This window comes from Microcaecilia unicolor, chromosome 4 (assembly GCF_901765095.1).
Source record: "Microcaecilia unicolor chromosome 4, aMicUni1.1, whole genome shotgun sequence".
In the NCBI taxonomy this organism is placed as follows: domain Eukaryota; kingdom Metazoa; phylum Chordata; class Amphibia; order Gymnophiona; family Siphonopidae; genus Microcaecilia; species Microcaecilia unicolor.
In genome coordinates, this window is record NC_044034.1 from 161,744,110 (window position 1) to 161,761,993 (window position 17,884).

Sequence of the window (17,884 nt, forward strand, 5' to 3'; positions counted from 1 at the left end):
AAACCAGCAGGAGTGTTCCTAACAGTAAACTGACAAAAGGACTTCCTAAGCCCTATACTAAACAGGAGCTCCTAATCCCTGCTCAAGAAAGGAACTTCCTAAGCCCTAAACTAACAGAGCAGGGAACTAAACACAAAGCTAACACAGGTGCTACTAAGCACCAAGCTACAAGCAGAGCTTTACACTAATAAGCTGAACACAGAACTAACCAGCTACCTAAGCACTGCTCTAGCAAGCTAGATACAACTAACAAGGTGCTTCCCAAGCACTACTCTGGCAAGCAACCAGAAGAGCTCCTAGCACTAAAAGGGAAGACAGGGGAGCCACAAGGAGGGAAGCTAACACATAAGCCAAAAGTGCTTCTAAAGCACCAAACACCAACAGCAAAGACTGCAATGCTCCTAATAGCACAAACACCAGAAGTACTTCTAACAGCAAACTCTGCAGTGTTCCTAACAACACCAAACCCTGAAGTACTTCTATCAACAACAGAGCTTCCAAAGCCCTACACACAGCAATGCTACCAAAACCAAGAGGGAACAGAAGGGAACCAAAAGGGAAAAGCAGGAAAGCTAAACACACAGTCACCAGTGCACACTGCACTAACACTAACCTGGCCCTTAGCAAAAGCAAGCAGGGAAACTAGACACAACGTCAGAAGTGCACACTGCACCACCCTACCCACAGCAAACACCACTGTTGCAAAGGCCCTGAAGGAAACAACACCACTTCCTTATCAAGGCCCTCCCTGATGATGTCACACTCCCTAGACCTAGGCAAAAGCACACTGACCCAGAGAGGCCCAACCCACACCAATGCAAAACCGTGAAACCCTTGAAGCCAGTACACCCAAAGAGAGTTAGAGCAACTCAGGCAACACACAGCTGTAGTAAAGTAAAACAATTAACCCCATGCTGCTGGAAGCTGCCAGCACAGAGAGACAGAGCCAGCTCAGAAAGGACAGAGAAAAGAAACAGAAGCCAGCTAAGAAGCTGACCCCCAGGAAAGAGGTAAGTTTGAGAGGGGTTCAGACCCCAATCATAACACTGCCTTTCTATCAACATGCAGCGGCTGCATCTTTAAGCACCTAATAGGACATCACGTGACCTTATCCAGCATGGATGCGTAGGGCTTTCTCTGTCGCCAGCTTCACTACTAAGCAATTCATAGTAGCCTGCACTATCATTTTTTTCTCACCTTAATCGCCACGATTTTTATGCCTTAGCACGATTGTCGTCAAAAACCAACAGAAATGACGGTTTATACCCACTTCATTCAGCTTCCAAGCGAAACAAGTCTGATGTCTCCACCCCTGAGAAGGCTCTTCAGGGGCCATTGCCTCATTGTAAAGCGGAGTCTCTCGCTGATGATATTAAGGCGCTACATATTCTTATGCAGCAGAATCTCACTACTACTTCTGAAATCAAATCGGAATTAGTTACTATTTCTACTCAACTCACCCAGTTTAATGCGCGAATTGAATTCTTCGAAGATCGTATGTCAGCTTATGACGCACTTCATCTGGAGACAAGTCGTAAGTTAAATAAAAATGATCTCCTGCAGCGGGAAATAGAAGATAAGAAGGAATATAAGAAGGAATAATATACGAATACTAGGGCTTCCTGAACAATCTGAGGGTAAGGACATGATTCAATTTTTTAAAACACTCTTCATAAAAATCGCAGTACTTCCAACTGACTCCACTATTGATATAGAACGTGCTCACCATATTGCACTGAGGCCAATCCCTGGGAAAAACTACCCGAACCCTATAATTGTTAAATTTTTGCGTCATGATAAGCTGATGTTAATTTTAAACACTATTTGGTCTAAGTCTCCTGTGCTTTATGGCGGGGCAAAACTCCTTCTAGTTCCTGACTTCTCCAAAACCACTACTAAAAAGAGGAAAATGTTCTTGTCAATGCGCCCCAAGTTGAAAGCCATAGGAGCTCAGTATGGTCTTCTATACCCTGCAACCATGCGTGTAACCTTTCAAAATACTACTAAACACTATAGCGACCCTGCTGACTTACAGAGATTTCTTGAAAGTGATACTTTTGCTGCAAGTTGATATTTTGAAGTTGACTATATTTACAAATGTTTATAATTCTTTTCTTTTTCAAAAAGATATATTTACATTGCAGTTATGAGATTCTTTGTTATCATAATATTAAGTGCTGGCTTAAGCTCTCATCTGGTGTCTATACTGGACTCATGTGCCCCATAATGGATTATCTTATTTCCATTCTTTCTTCTCCTCATTGGAACATGTTTTTTCTCCAGCATTGTTGCTTATTGAAATTTTCATCTTATTATCTTTGTCACCTTTTTTTCTCCTTTTTTGAGGATTTTATGCTTGCTAATTATCTCCAATTTTTTGTCTCATGCATATGCTATTTGGTTTGGCATGATATGGTTGGTTACATATTTCAAAAATTCTATGATGAATCTACAAATACTTTCGCTTAACACTATAATTGGAGGTGATTTCAATTTTCCAATAGATCCTTATCTAGATACATCTTCAAATTGTAGACCTGCTAAACTCAAAGTCAGAAACGCACTAAACAATCTTATACAATCCAATGGCTGGTCTGATCTATGGAGATTACTTCGTCCAACATCTAGAGACTATTCCTTCTTCTCTGCCCCTCATCGTACATATTCAAGAATAGATTATTTTCTGGGCACCAAGGACTTGATTCCTATGTTATCCAATGCAACGATTCATGAAATATCAATCTCTGACCATGCAGCAATATCGTGTGACTTTAATTGGTCTCCTAATAAAATCAAATACCACCTTACTATCGGATACTCTGTTTTTACAACATATCTCTCAAAAATCTACTGAATTTTTTGACAATAACAAGGACTGTATCTTCTTTTGTAACAGTCTGGGAAACATTTAAAGCCTAGTTGAGAGATGAAATAATTAGTTATGCATCTCATCTTCATAAAGCTAATAATGCTAAAATATCTACTCTTGAAAAGGAAATTCGTCAACTTGAAACAACTTTGTATACATCCTCGCCTAAATTTACACTTCAAAAACTCAGATTGCTCAAAATGCAATATAATTTTCTATTATCAAACTTCTCTAATGTAATTACTTTTAGCAAAATGCCGTATATTATTCAGAAGCTAATGAAGCTGGTAAACTACTTGCATCTTATCTTAAAGGCAAGAGAACAAAACAGCATATAACTGTTATCCAGTCATCTACAGGATCCTCCTTGACCTTCTCTTCTCAAATTCTTGAGGCTTTTGAATCCTTTTATACACCACTCTATTCTTCAGAAACCATAGCTCAAGATTTTGAAATCTCCAATTTTCTTTCATCATTGCATTTACCTCACCTCTCGGAGCAACATATCAACCAACTTAATCAACCTATTTCTCATGACGAGATTGTCTCTGTAATCAAAAAGCTACCTTTAGCCAAAGCACCGGGTCCAGATGGTCTACCAGCGGAGTTTTACAAATCCTTCTCATCTTCTAAATCAATTCATTTAATGACCTATTTCCAAGCTTTACTTGAATCATCCTCTTCAGGTCATTTTTTGGACGCTAACATTGTAGTGTTACCTAAGCCCAATAGAGACTGTACCCTTGTACAAAATTATAGGCCAATCTCACTTTTAAACACAGACTATAAAATCTCTGCAAAACTTCTGTGTTGTAGAATAGAGAATATTATTCATTCACTCATTCACAGAGATCAGTCTGGCTTCATTAAATCCAGATAAGGTGCTGATAATACTAGATTATTGCGTCATATCACTCACTTTGCCTGGTCCAAGGACTACCCTGTATTATCTGTTTCTCTGGATGCTGAAAAAGCCTTTGACCGGGTAGAGTGGAAATACTTGTTTAACATTCTTGAGCAGTTTGGTTTTCCTGAACTCTTCATTCATATGCTGCATTTATTATAGTCATCACCTTCTGCACGAATTGTAACAAATGGAGAATTTTCTAATTCATTTGTTTTGCACAGAGGCACCGGACAAGGTTGCCTTATTTCTCCATTATTATTCAATCTGGCTCTTGAACCCCTTTTAGTGGCTATTCGTAAATCAAAAAATATAACTGGAGTTTCTTTGGGTAAAGAGGAGTTCAAACTCTCAGCATATGCAAATGATATACTGTTATACCTCACTAGCCCACAATCATAATTGAAATCCCTCATTTAGTTAATTTCTCAATTTTCAAAAATTTCAGGTTATAAATTTAATTGGGACAAAACAGAATTGATGCCTTTGAATGATGTTTGTGCTCCCTTTTCTATTCAAGGCTTTCCTCTTAAATGGGTAGTTTCCTCTATTAAATATCTTGGTGTCTTCTTTGATAGAGATCTATTAACTACTTTACAAAACCAGAACACTGTACCAGTGACGTCATGGTAAGAATCTTCAAAAGGAACTTGGAGGAGTGGCCTAGTGGTTAGGGTGGTGGACTTTGGTCCTGAGGAACTGAGTTTGATTCCTGGCACAGGCAGCTCCTTGTGACTCTGGGCAAGTCACTTAACCCTCTGTTGCCTGCCGCATTGAGCCTGCCATGAGTGGGAAAGCGTGGGGTACAAATGTAACAAAAAAAAATAATACAGGAACATAAGACCTTTGAAGTCAGAATAATTAAATATTTTGACACCCACTAGACAGGACTTAACAAAGATCTGGGTTTTCTAGCCCACTATAAACCATAAAATTGTACTGCTTTGAAAATTGTACTGCTTTGTCACCCTCCTGTCTCCATGCATATCCCCCCCCCCCCCCCCCCCGTCCCTCTTCCTATCTCTCACCTATCCACCCCCATCCTGTTAGACTGTCACTGGAATGCTTTGATGTTTCACTTATATATACTGTCATCTACCAACATTTGCTTATTTCCGATCTGATGAAGGAGGGCAACCTTCGAAAGCTAATCAAGAAATGTATTAAGTTAGGTCCAAAAAAAAAGGTATCATCTTATTTTCTTTTCCATGTTTTATTTTGTTTTATTTCTATTGATTACCTTTAAAAGTGGACTAACACGGCTACCACACCTCTTAACTACTATCAAAATTAATTCTGACAACATTTTTACAAAAATTGAGACCTCCTTAACATCTTGGTCCCCACTAAATTTAACTTGGTGGGGAAGACTGGATACTATCAAAATGATGATAATACCCAAGATCACGTATGTTCTGAGTATGATTCCTCTTCTTTTTCCTTGTTTTTTCTATAGAAAGTTGGAGAAACTAATCTTTAATTTTTTATGGAATCTTAAGTTACCCAGAATCTCCTTATGTAAGTTAAAACTGCCTAAATTGCAAGGTGGATTTAGATTCCCTGATCTTCTATTATATCATAAAGCTTTTATTATACGTCAGGGTATGGAATGGATTACTCCTCTGAATGCTGCTTCTCTTCCCAGATGGCTAATATTTGAACAATCCATTATAGATCCATTATTACATTCTCATCTAATTGGCGCCTTCCTAAAAATATTAGCTCCAATCCGATCATGAATATTACTCATAAATTATTGTCATCTTTTGATAAATCACTAGACACTCCTTGGTCCATTACAACATTAGCGCCTATATGGAACAACTCTAAATTTAAATTGACAAAAACAAGTTTCTTGGTCTCATTGGCAGCACATAGGAATATGGGCCCTCAAGGATTTTATTGACTTAAAAAAAACAAACATGGAAATCTTTCTCAGATATGAAAACTGAATTTTCATTATTAGATTCTCAAGTTTATCAATGGTTACAGATTAGCTCTATGCTGAAAAAAAGTAATTCACAAATTCAACAAATATCTCAAAACCCAGAGCTTATTGATATAAATTTGCGACTCCACCGTACAGGTCATGCTGCTTCTCGCATATCTACTATAATAAAACTCACCCTCAATGTTCTGAAGACAACGTTCTGAAGTCACTCAGTCACTCACTGAAGGGTTCATGGATTCATGGTGGTGAAGCCACAACACTGACCATGTCTCTCTGCCCCGCCCTCGCATGACGGACCAATCAGAAAAAACACCCTCAACATTCTGAAACACAAAGGACCATCACAACACCGTTCCCAGGCAACACTAGGCAACGTAAGACAGACCAATCATAGGAAACTACGTGACAATAAGGGAGGAGCATTCCCCAGCAGAATGGCTCATTATCTGTGCAGCACGGAGAGCACAGAACCACTGCTGGAACGAGAGAAGAATATTCCTGCTGTGGGTATGTGCAAAAATAGACCGGAGGGGGGGGGGGGGAGAAATTTTTAAATGCCTAATGCCAGTACTGAAGAGTGCCAGAGGGCCTATAGCACAGACTATATTTGGGATCGCTTGACATGGAGTCAGAGGAGCCGGAAAACAACGTGCCCGTCACCATCTGGGACGTGCGCGAACAGGACAAGCTGCGGCCCAGCTGGAAGGATTACCCGCGACCCAGCCAGCAGCAAACAGCGACCAAGGAAGGGGGAGGAGTACTCCTTCCGTGCCTAGGAATCGCTGGAGACTGGCTGCCAAACTAACAAAACAACCGCACACCGACGCACCACCTCCATCATTCGAAAGGCATCCACTCTTTCTTCAACAGAAATGCAAACTAATAATACAAAACAAACAAAGAATACATGGTTTCTCAGGCGGCTGCAGGTAACTCCCCACCCCCTTCCTCTTCCCCTTTTGCCAAAGCGGCCAAGGACGTGCCCAACCATCCCCAGCCTCAGGCAAGCTGTCTCCCACCTCGGGGATTCCCCGAGCACCCGGAAAAAGACGGCGCTGATTCCTGCAGTGCATAAATGTTCCAGCATTCCCCTGCAGCCAGCCTGAAATGAACCAAACATACCGGATCACCCCCCGACGGCCCGAGACCGTGCTCTTCTCCCTTCCGCCAACTTAAAACAACCATCCCCGTCCTCAGGCAAGCCGTCACTCACCTCCAGGATGCCCAGAACCCCAGCCCAATGGAAAAAGATGGCGCTGCTTCTAACAGCACATTTCTCTTCCAGCATTCCCCTACAGCAGCCCTGAAACGGCCAAAAAAAACCGACAGACAAAGAACGTGCTCCTCTACCTTCCGCCCATCTAAAACAACACTGCTGCCTCAGCACAACACAAAAAAAAAAACATGGAAAAAAAACAACAACACTCAACAAAGGCTGACCCCCCTATAACCACATTTACCTTTCACCAACAGAAAGACCCCCCTCCACAAACCTCCTTGACAGACAAAACCACACACACACAATACAAGAGAAACACACCCTCAAAGCCACACACCAATCCAATCCACTTTGCCAGCACAGCACAGCACATCCCCCAACCCCCAAGCAAAAAACAAAACAAAACAAAAAAAGACACACATCAACAACCTGCACACACACCGCACCCTCACACACACACAAAATAACTCTGTGACACATACACACACACAAAAAAACCCCACATGCTAGCGCCCGTTTCATTGGTTTCGGAAACGGGCCTTTTTTACTAGTATAAATATATTCTAAGTAAATTCCCTATTAAATGCATAGGTTTACGTAAATGTTGGGAGGAAGACATTCAGCAGTCTATTTCAGATACGTTATGGGAGCAGATATGGAGTTCCTAATTTAAGAGTTCCAAATCTTCATCAACATTGCAATCTTTGTACTTCTTTATGCATAGATCTATATGGACACCTCTTAAATTGCATATAATTGATCCCTCTAATTCTAATCTTCGTTGGTCAACAAGGCAATATTAAGCATCTTATATTTGATTGTGTACATATTCAAAAATATTGGAAGGATATATGGTTATTAATGGTTGATATATTCCATCTTCCTGGTTCAATAACTTATAAGTATGTGATACTTAAAGACCAATGTTTTAAAAACATTCTAAAATCTAACGAATACTAGCCGTTGAGCCCGTTAAAATGGGCTAGTGGGTCGCCGCTACCCCCTCCCCCCGAGGTCACCGCTGGCCCCTCCCCCCGAGTTCACCGCTGCCGGTACCCCCCAAGTCGCCGCCACCCCTCCACCCGGCCCGTCTCTTTGCTATTCAACTTACATCTCCGCAGCAGGCAGATCAGCTGAGCTCCTGTCGGCCTTCCTTCTCTGCCTGTGTCCCGCCCTTGTGTGACGTAACGTCGGCGAGGGCGGGACACAGGCAGGGAAGGAAGGCCAACGGCAGCTCAGCTGATCTGCCTGCTGCGAAGATGTAAGTTGAATAGCGAAGAGACGGGCCGGGTGGAGGGGTGGAGGGGTGGTGGCAGCAGCGACTCCGGGGGGGGGGGGGGGGGTACCAGGGGTGGCGACCTCGGGGAGGAGGGGGAGCGGTGGCGACCTCGGTGGTTCCTCCCCTTCGCGCAGTTTCCCTCTCTGTCCTGCCCCCCCATCGTCACGTATTGACGCGGGAGCAGGACAGAGAGGGAAGGCTCTACTGCGCAATTGCGAGTGAGTACAGTCACTCGCCGTTTATATGTTTGATATCCTTGTTAATACCATGCTGATCCTAGCTCTGAAAGTAACTTTTTCACATTGGAAGACCTTATATCAGGTTACCTACCAAGAATGGTGGAATTTATTGTTTCAAACATAAATATGAAACATATCTTGCTTAAAAATCACTTCATTTTGCTTTACATGAGGAAAAATGGTTTCCACTTCCATCTTATTTTTAAAATGTCTAATGTAAAATGCTATATCTATTTATCTACTGTATTTCGTGTAACTTATGGCTCATGCATGAACCATGATTAGCTATATATCCACCCCCCCCCCTTTTTTTTCTCTCTCTCTTTTTCTTCTCTTTTTAGATTCGCAATCAAATTTGTTCAATGCTTCTTGTTTCATGCCTGTTAATTTCTTGTCTTTCCCTTGTAATGAAAATTAATAAAAATACTAAGACATAAACCTAATAAAGGGGGGCAGACTCAAAAAGATGTCAGGAAGTATTTTTCACGGAGAGGGTGGTGGATGCTTGGAATGCCCTCCCGCGGGAGGTGGTGGAGATGAAAACGGTAACGGAATTCAAACATGCGTGGGATATGCATAAAGGAATCCTGTGCAGCAGGAATGGATCCTCAGAAGCTTAGCTGAAATTGGGTGGCGGAGCAGGTGGGGGGAAGAGGGGTTGGTGGTTGGGAGGCTAGGATAGGGGAGGGCAGACTTATACGGTCTGTACCAGAGCCGGTGATGGGAGACGGGACTGGTGGTTGGGAGGCGGGAAATACTGCTGGGCAGACTTATACGGTCTGTGCCCTGAAAGACAGGTACAAATTCAAGATATGAGTTTATCTTGGGCAGACTAGATGGATCATGCAGGTCTTTTTCTGCCGTCATCTACTATGTTACTATAAAGGTATTTTTCAAGACCAAAACGCCACTCACAAGAGAGTCTTGAGCGCTTTGTCCATTAACTTTTCAAGAGAAAGCATTCAGACTCCTGAAGAAGGCACCTCCCATGCTGAAACAGGGTGCCTTGTAGAGTCTTCTCTCAAATAAATTTTATTTCAAATACTGGACATCTCTGGTCTGCTTTTTGAAGAGCCTGGTTCTGTTCCCACTCCTGTTCTTGTTCCTTTCTTCCAAAGTATACATATTGAGTTCTTTAAGTCTGTCCCCATACGCTTTATGATGAAGACCACTGACCATTTTAGTAGCTGCTCTCTGGACCGACTCCATCCTGTTTATGTCTTTTGAAGGTGTAGTCTCCAGAATTGTAGACAATACTCACCAGAGACTCATATAAAAAGGCACTATCACCTCCTTTTTCCTGCTGGCCGTTCCTCTCCCTATGCACCCAATCATCCTTCTGACTTTTGCCATTGCTTTTGTCTTATCTGCAAGGTAGGTGAGCCCTTAGGTCCCGCAAGGCCCTGAGGGACCTCAAAGGACAGCCGTGTAAACCCCAAGTCTTCACCCGCGGCGACCGCCGTTCACCAAGGGTTGCGCCCCCAGCTGCAGGCGGTCAACAGGACTTCAGGAACCGCGGGGTGCCGAACTGACCCAGACAGGGACCAGGAGAGCAGAGGGCATGTGGAGAATGAGGACATCCAATAACAGGCAATAGTTCAGGGCCGGCAGCTAACAGCGTAGTCAAGGTCAGGCAAGAGGTCGAGGCAGGCGGCTAGCAGGGAAAACCAGGAACAGTCCAAAAGTCAAAACCGGAAGTACAAGGAAAACAACGGAGCACAGGAACCAACGAAGACTGGCCTCGGGAACAGAACCTGAAGCAATGTTCTAGCTCAGTCCCCTTCCTTAAATACTGTACAGCATCAGCCGCCCCGCCCCCGTAGGTATAGCCGACCAATCCGAACCTGGTTACCGACAGAGCCCTTCTGATTGGCTCTGTCCGATTCCCCAGACGGGACCACCAACCTGGCCTCCCAATCCAGCACCTCAGAGGCGGAGCTCCGGTCCCCCGCGCCCGGGAGAGAAAAATACGCCGGCCATCACGCCTCGGCGCCGCCTCCTTCAGTGGCGTAAACACAGCCCCCACTGCCGGTGACTGAGAGACCGGTGGCCGCAATCGCCGGCCTCTGGCCTCGGCCCCGGACGGAACGGCCATCACCGCGGCGGGCCCCAGCTCCCCGCCGTGGCCTCCGGACCGCCGACCCTCGCCGAGGTGGACGCTGGCTCCCGTCCCCCGCAGCGGAGGAGCCAGAGGGAGCGACGGACGCGACAGATTTTACTACCTGTTTGGCCACCTTTAAATCATCAGATACCAGCGCCCCCATCCCACTTTTTTCTGGGGACAGGCTTACGGCTCTTAATATGCATACTTTGGAAGAAAGGCGGAAGAGAGGGGATATAATAGAGATATTTAAATACATTGGTGGCATTAATGTACAGGAGGTGAGCCTCTTTCAAATGAAAGAAAACTCTGGAACGACAGGGCATAAAATTAAGAGGTTATTGGCTCAGAAGTTATCTAAGGAAATACTTTTTCATGGAAAGGGTGATGGACACGTGGAATTGGCTCCCAGTGGAGGTGGTAGAGTCGAGGACTGTGTCTGAATTTAAGAAAGTGTGGGATAGGCATATGGGATCTCATAGGGAAAGGAGGAGATAGTGGTTGCTGTGGATGGGAAGACTGGATGGACCATTTGGCTCTTATCTGCCATCATGTTTCTATGTTTCTGCCCCCTATACTATACTGCTCCCTTGCATTTTTGCAGCCGAAACGCATGACCCTACATTTTTTAGCATTCAATCTTAGCTGCCAAATTCTACACCATTCTTCAAGCTTTGCTAGATCCCTCCTCCTGTTATTCACCCCATTTGGAGTGTGTACCTAGTTGCAGATTTTGGTATCATCCCGAAAGAGGCATATTTTATCAGAAAGCCCTTCTGCAATATCATTTACAAAAATGTTACAAAGAACTAGACTACGAATTGATGCCTGTGGTATACCACTGGTAATGCCCTTATCCACAGAGTGAACTCCATTTATCACTACCCTTTGTCGTTTTCCACTCACTAGTTTCTAATCCAGTTAGTCACTTTAGGACCCACAGAAAAGATGTACTATTTACTAAGAGGGGCATAATTGAACGGCACCAGCCAAGTAGATGGCCGGCCATCTATTTTGGCGGCGCCGCAAAGAGCTGTCCAGAACCATATTATCGAAAGAGATAGCCGGCCATCTTTTGTTTCGATAATACGGTTGGGGCCGGCCAAATGCCATAGATCGCCGGGTTTGAGATGGCCGACTTTGTTTTTCAGCAATAATGGAAACTGGAACCGGCCATCTCAAACCCGGCCAAATCCAAGGCATTTGGCCGTGGGAGGGGCCAGCATTCCTAGTGCACTGGTACTTCTGGATATTTAGATCTTGCTGATCAGTTATGTTAAAATTTACTTGTTCTGGAGTGCTGTATTTTGTGATACTGTTTTGAGAAATGTTCAATAAAGACCATACAAATTTAAAAAGTCCCTGACGTGCACTTCCCTTAATGGCCGTCGTTCTCTTGATGGCTGTCTTTCTCCCTGAATGGGAACATCAAAACTGTTTTTGCTCAAAGCTTTTTTAGTAATAACACTAAGATTTGAACCGGCCACCTCTGCATTACAAGACCAGTGATGTAACCACTTGGCCACAGCTCCACTTACTTGGATGTCCCTCCCTTTTGATTATGCCCCTCCAGGTCTCTCTCAGCCACTCACAAACAGCTAAATGTGCTGTGATTGGCCGAGAGAAACCTGAAGGGGTATAATCAAAAGGGATGGACAGCCAACTAAGTGGAGCTGTGGCCAAGTGGTTACATCACTGGTCTTGTAATGCAGAGGTGGCTAGTTCAAATCATACTGTTACTACTAAAAAAGCTATGAGCAAAAACAGTTTTGATTTCCCCATTTGGGGAGAAAGACAACCATCAACAAAATGACGGCAAAGTGCACGTCAGGGACGGCCATCAAGGGAAAATGCATGGCAGGGACTTTTTTAATTTGTATGAAGTCTTTATTGAACATTTCTCAAAACAGTATCACAAAATACAGCACTCCAGAACAAGTAAGCCATAACATAACTGATCAGCAAGATCCTTTTTTTTTTTACGAGCTGACTGACTGGCTTCCCCTCCTAGGGAAGGAAATTTGCGTGCAAATGAGCAGCTCATTTGCATGCGATTTCCTTCATGCATGCCCTTCCCTTACCGATTTGCTAAGGGATCGGTAAGGGAAGGACTCTTCCGTGCAGTTTAGTGCACCTGGCTTTAAATCTGCTCCAGGGACCTGCATACTGCTGTCATGGAGCTGGCTGGCATAGAGGCTGGCAAAAAAATGTTTTAAAGGTTTTTTTGGGGGTGGGAGGGGGTTGGTGACCACTGGGGGAGTATGGGGAGGTCATCCCTGATTCCTTCCGGTGGTCATCTGGTCAGTTTGGGCACCTTTTTGAGACTTGGTCGTGAAAATAAACAGACCAAGTAAAACCGGCCAAATGCTCGTCATCGCCGGTTTTCTTTTTTCCATTATCAGCTGAAGCCGGCCATCTCGTAAGCACGCCCATGTCCCGCCTTCGCTCCCTGCCGACACGCCCCCTTGAAGTTTGGCCACCTCCGCGACGGAATGCCAGCGAGTGTGTCCAAAAATCGGCTTTCGATTATACTGATTTGGCCGGTTTTAGGATTTGTGTCGGAAGATCGCTGGCGATCTCTTTCGAAAATAAGCCTGTAAGTCACCTATGTGGAACCGTGGCAAAGGCTTTGCTGAAATCTAGCGCTCTTCCTCAATCCAAGTCTCTGCTCACCTAGTCAAAGAAATTAATCAGCTTCCTCTGCCTCGGGTTCTGCAAATCTGCTGGATTCCGAAAACAGTGCTGTCCTCCGTTTTAGAAACATTTTACAGAGGTCAGACTAACCAGCCTCCTTGCTTCCAATTTTGTGGAAAGAGACCATATCTGCATGGACATGGGGGAAACCACTGTTTGCCCTGGGACTGGTAGCACGGAATGTTGCTACTATTTGGGTTTCTGCCAGGTACTTGTGACCTGGATTGGCCACTGCTGGAAGCAGGATACTGGGCTTGATGGACCATTGCTCTGACCCAGTATGGCTATTCTTATGCCCTTCTGCAGTGTTCTGGGACCACTTCCGACATTTAAGAATGGAAATCAATATATGGTTGTTCACTTTTGTACTTCAGCACTCTTTGCGTATTTGGATCTGTTAATGCTGTTAGTATGCCTGGAGGCTTATATTAGCAGCTCTTTATGTATAATTTATTTCTAGAAGGCCTGAATTGCCTTCAGCTCTTGAATGTATAATCTGCACGTACTCTGGTTCTGACTACCTCACGAGCATCCAACTGTTCAAAATCTTTGTGGGCAGTCCACAAAACCATAGGAGAGTGTGGGGATTGCAAATTGATTGATAACCTATATCGTGTTCAGTGCAATTAAAGCACTTTTCAGGCAATTAATTAAGCAAATAAATTAAACAAATACTCGTTTGTGTTTCACTCTCTCGGGGGGGGGGGGGGTGCATGGTCCAGGGCTGCCAAGAGACTGAGCAGTGTAGGTATGCTGGGCCCCCTCCCAGGATCGTCGCCACCACTGCCGGGCCTCCCCTCCAAGATCATCACCACCGCTGGATCCCCCCCCCAGGATTGTCACCGCCGCCATGTCCTCCCCCCCCAGGATCATTGCTGCTGCCACCACAGCTGAGTCCTCCCCCATGATTGTCGCCGCCACCAGGTCCTCCCTCCCCAGGATCATTGCCGCTGCCGCCACTGCTGGGTCCCCCCCAGGATTGTCATTGCCGCTACCACTGCTGGGTCCCCCCCCAGGATTGTCATCATTGCTGCCAGGCCCACACAGGATTGCTGCCGTCACTGCTGGGTCCCCCCCTAGGATCATCGATGCAGCGGCTGTGGCGCCCCCCAGGATCGTTGCCGCTGCCGGCCCACCCTCCCTGATCTCTGCTTCCACCAGCCCTAGGTACCTTGGCTGGCGGGGATCCCAAGGCCCTGCCATCAGAAGGGTTCGTCCTGCAGCGCTGCTCTTCCTCCTTCTGCCGCATTGCCTTCCCCTGTGGCTGCTTTTTCTCTCAGGTCACGCATGCGCGTCCTGAGGGGAAAAGCAGCTGCAGGGGAAGGCAATGTGGCAGACTGTGAGAAGAGCAGCCTGCTGTGTCTGTTACCCCAGGTCCTCCCCAGCCTCCAAGGGTGGCCTGGTGCCGGAGTTTTCTCTCTCCTGCTCCTGTCGGGACACGATCACCTGAGTCCCATCAGGAGCAGGACAGAGAGAGAGACCCCGGGGCCGGGCCCCCCTTGGAGGCCTGGGCCAAGGGAATTTTGCCCCCCCCCCCCGCCTCCCTCTCGTCAGCCCTGGCATTGTCTCCAAATGAGTGATTTTTGCACATACTATGAGAATATCAAACCTCACTCCTATGCCAGGGTATGTGGAGTATGATTTCTGTCTCTCAATTTACTTTTAATGCTCACCATAGTATTTACATTGAGCCAAAGAAAATTTCCTTCTGAAGTTCTGTATAATAAGCAGTCAGCGAAACAAAATGTGATCGTTTAAATAAATGATACCTTCGTCATTTCAAATGTCGATGCACAACCCCTGAAGAAGCCATTAGAGTGAAATGGTTCTGGCCGTCGTCGGGTGTCAGTTAAGTGCTGGGCTTTTTCTGCTATTTTTAGAGACAAGTACATAGTTGCTATTATATTGTTAAAGGAGAATGATTTTTGTGCCAAAATTGAAATAAGAATGAAGAAAATTATTTCAACAATGGACTAGTAAATAATAAATTAAATAAAGCAATTAAAAAAAAAATAGAGTGCTACGAGGATTTTTAGACCTGTGATGAATACCACAACCTCAGTGAAAGACGCTGAAATTGTAGTAGGTGTGTGGGTGTTTTGAGGTCTTTTCCTCATTTTACTTTAAATAATACCATATATCTAATACATACAGAGGCAAAGAAATCATGGGCTTATTATAAATTTCAGTTTTATAAGTTTGCAAATAAGGGTAGCGCTCTCCTGGCTAGATTAGCGAAGGGTAGTACGGGTCGGAGTAAGATGGCCACACTGGTGGATTCTAGAGGGAAGCGAGTGAATGACGACAAGGCAATCAATAAAGTGCTTCGGGACTTTTTTACTAAACTATATGAGTCACAGCAATCTCAGTTGGTAGATAGTGACATTTATTTGAATAGCATAGAGCTTCCTAGAATAACGAGTGAAGAATTATCACAGTTGAGTGCCCCAATAGACACAGAGGAAGTGGCAGGGGTAATCAAACAAAGTGCTCTTGGGAAGGCGCCTGGTCCCGACGGGCTCCGCAATGAGTTTTATAAACTATTACAGGACGACATTGGTCCGGTCCTGACAGAAGTCTTTCAGAAATCTGTCCAACAAAGAGCTCTCCTGAGGCACTTGAACACAGCACAGATTATAGTATTAAGGAAACCTGGTAAACCTGAGGATCAACCAGAATCTTACCGTCCCATATCCCTACTTAACACCGAGGTCAAGCTCTTGGCCAAGATACTGGCAAACAGACTGGCAAGAGTATTACCATCCTTAGTAGCTGAGCCCCAAGTAGGGTTTACACGGGGAAGGGTTATAGCCAAAAACATAAGACGGATCCTGGCGGCTTTGGAGACAATCAGATTGGAAGGACACCCAGCACTACTTATCAGTTTCGACGCAGAAAAAAGCGTTTGATAGAGTAGACTGGGGCTTCCTGTTTGGTATATTAAAGGCTTATGGGATAGAAGGCTGGTTTAATGAGGCTGTGCGAACATTGTATGAAGACCCTGAGGCATGTGTGTACGCAAATGGTATAACTTCAGATAGATTTAAGATTAGAAGAGGGACTAGACAGGGATGCCCTCTCTCCCCATTACTGTTTGTTTTAACTTTGGACCCGCTGTTGCGGGAGCTGCAGCTTAATTCCGATGTGAAAAGGGTGCATGTAGGGGATTTTCTCTTTAAAACAGCTGCTTTTGCAGATGACTTATTGGTATTAATAACTGAACCTAGAGATTCCCTGCCTTACCTGATGGAGAGTCTGGCGGAGTATGGGGCCTTCTCTGGTTTCCGATTAAATCTTTTAAAATCGGAAGCGTTGGCTAGTTCAGACGATTTGCGGAGGTCGTGGGGAGCGGGGTTCCCATTACAGTGGGCAAACGAATCATTTAAATATCTGGGGATCCAATTGGCAATGAACCCGATGAAGATATATGAAATTAATGTGCAAAGGTTCCTCCGGGAGACAAAGGAGCAACTGATGAATTGGGCTAATTGCCATTAACTTTATTGGGACGATTACATTTGTTCAGAATGATGGTTTTCCCTAGATGGCTTTATCTTCTACAGACCCTTCCTCTGTGGTTACTCAAAAAAGACTTAGAAGTCCTTAGGAAATTAGTGATGAAATTCTGTTGGGGGGGGGTGGAAAATCTAAAGTGAGGTGGAAATATTTATTAGGGGCACAAAAGATGGGTGGCTTAGGACTCCCAGACATTCGGAAGTACAACCAGGCGTGCCTGTTAAGGCATTTGAGAGATTGGTTGATGGATTCAGATATCTATACACATGTGGAACTTGAGCGAGACCTCTTCAGGCCTTGGCACCTGGTTTCCCTAGTGCATTCTCCAAGGAGAGATTTGCCAGAAAAAGTAAAAGGAAGTATACTGTTAAAGTCAATGAGACATGTGTGGAAAACAGTGCTCATGTATTGGGGGCAGGATAGTAGAGGAAGTGTATGGTTACCTTTGAGGGGAAATGTGTCATTTAGGCCGGGAGATGAAAATAGGATTTTCCGACTATTAGAGAATAAGGGAATCCATTCGATGGATGAGCTGGTAATGGAAGACGAATCCTTGCTCTCGTATACTGACTTTTTGAAGAAGTGTGGGCAGGCGACGGCTGTCTGGTTGGCATACAGGCAGTTGTCTCATTATGTGAATACCCTCCCATCGGATAGCCTGCACCCACGGTTTGGGAGGCAATTAAGAGAATTATTAGAAGGAGATGCAGCGGGGCAAATCTCAGTGTCCTGGTTTTATGGTAAATTGGGTAGACTCGCAATGGAACGGGACCTGACAGAGGTAGCAAATAGATGGAGCATAGAGTTGGGCAAAAACATCTCTACACAGCTAATATCGTCAGCTCTTCAGAGTGGGGTAGCCATAGTACACAATGCAGAATTACAGGAGTGTCACTTTCGCACTATCCATCGGGCGTATTTCTCTCAGAGACAAGCTTTTAGAGCAGGAGTATCGACTACACAGCACTGTAGGAAATGCTTTAGGTTGGAGACAAACTTCTTTCATGGGATCTGGCAATGTAGGTCGCTATTTTGGTCGGCAATTGGCAATTACTTGACCAAAGTGTTGGGGCGCACAATAACTTTAACTTTTGAAAGAGCTGTATTCAGTG

The 17,884-nt window shown here is 44.7% G+C and overlaps 1 protein-coding gene across 4 annotated transcripts in view; it reads left to right on the forward strand.

The window, feature by feature from the left end:
* The window catches only part of ACCS (1-aminocyclopropane-1-carboxylate synthase homolog (inactive)), a 56,193-nt gene that overhangs the window by 6,465 nt on the left and 31,844 nt on the right, over positions 1-17,884 (forward strand). The window contains exon 1 of one of the 4 annotated variants that reach the window (XM_030200818.1): positions 5,256-5,291. The exons of the other annotated variants lie outside the window; for them this stretch is intronic. The gene's annotated coding sequence lies outside the window, so the exon portion shown is untranslated. Of the gene's footprint in view, positions 1-5,255; positions 5,292-17,884 lie in introns of those variants that run through there. 4 annotated transcript variants of the gene reach the window in all.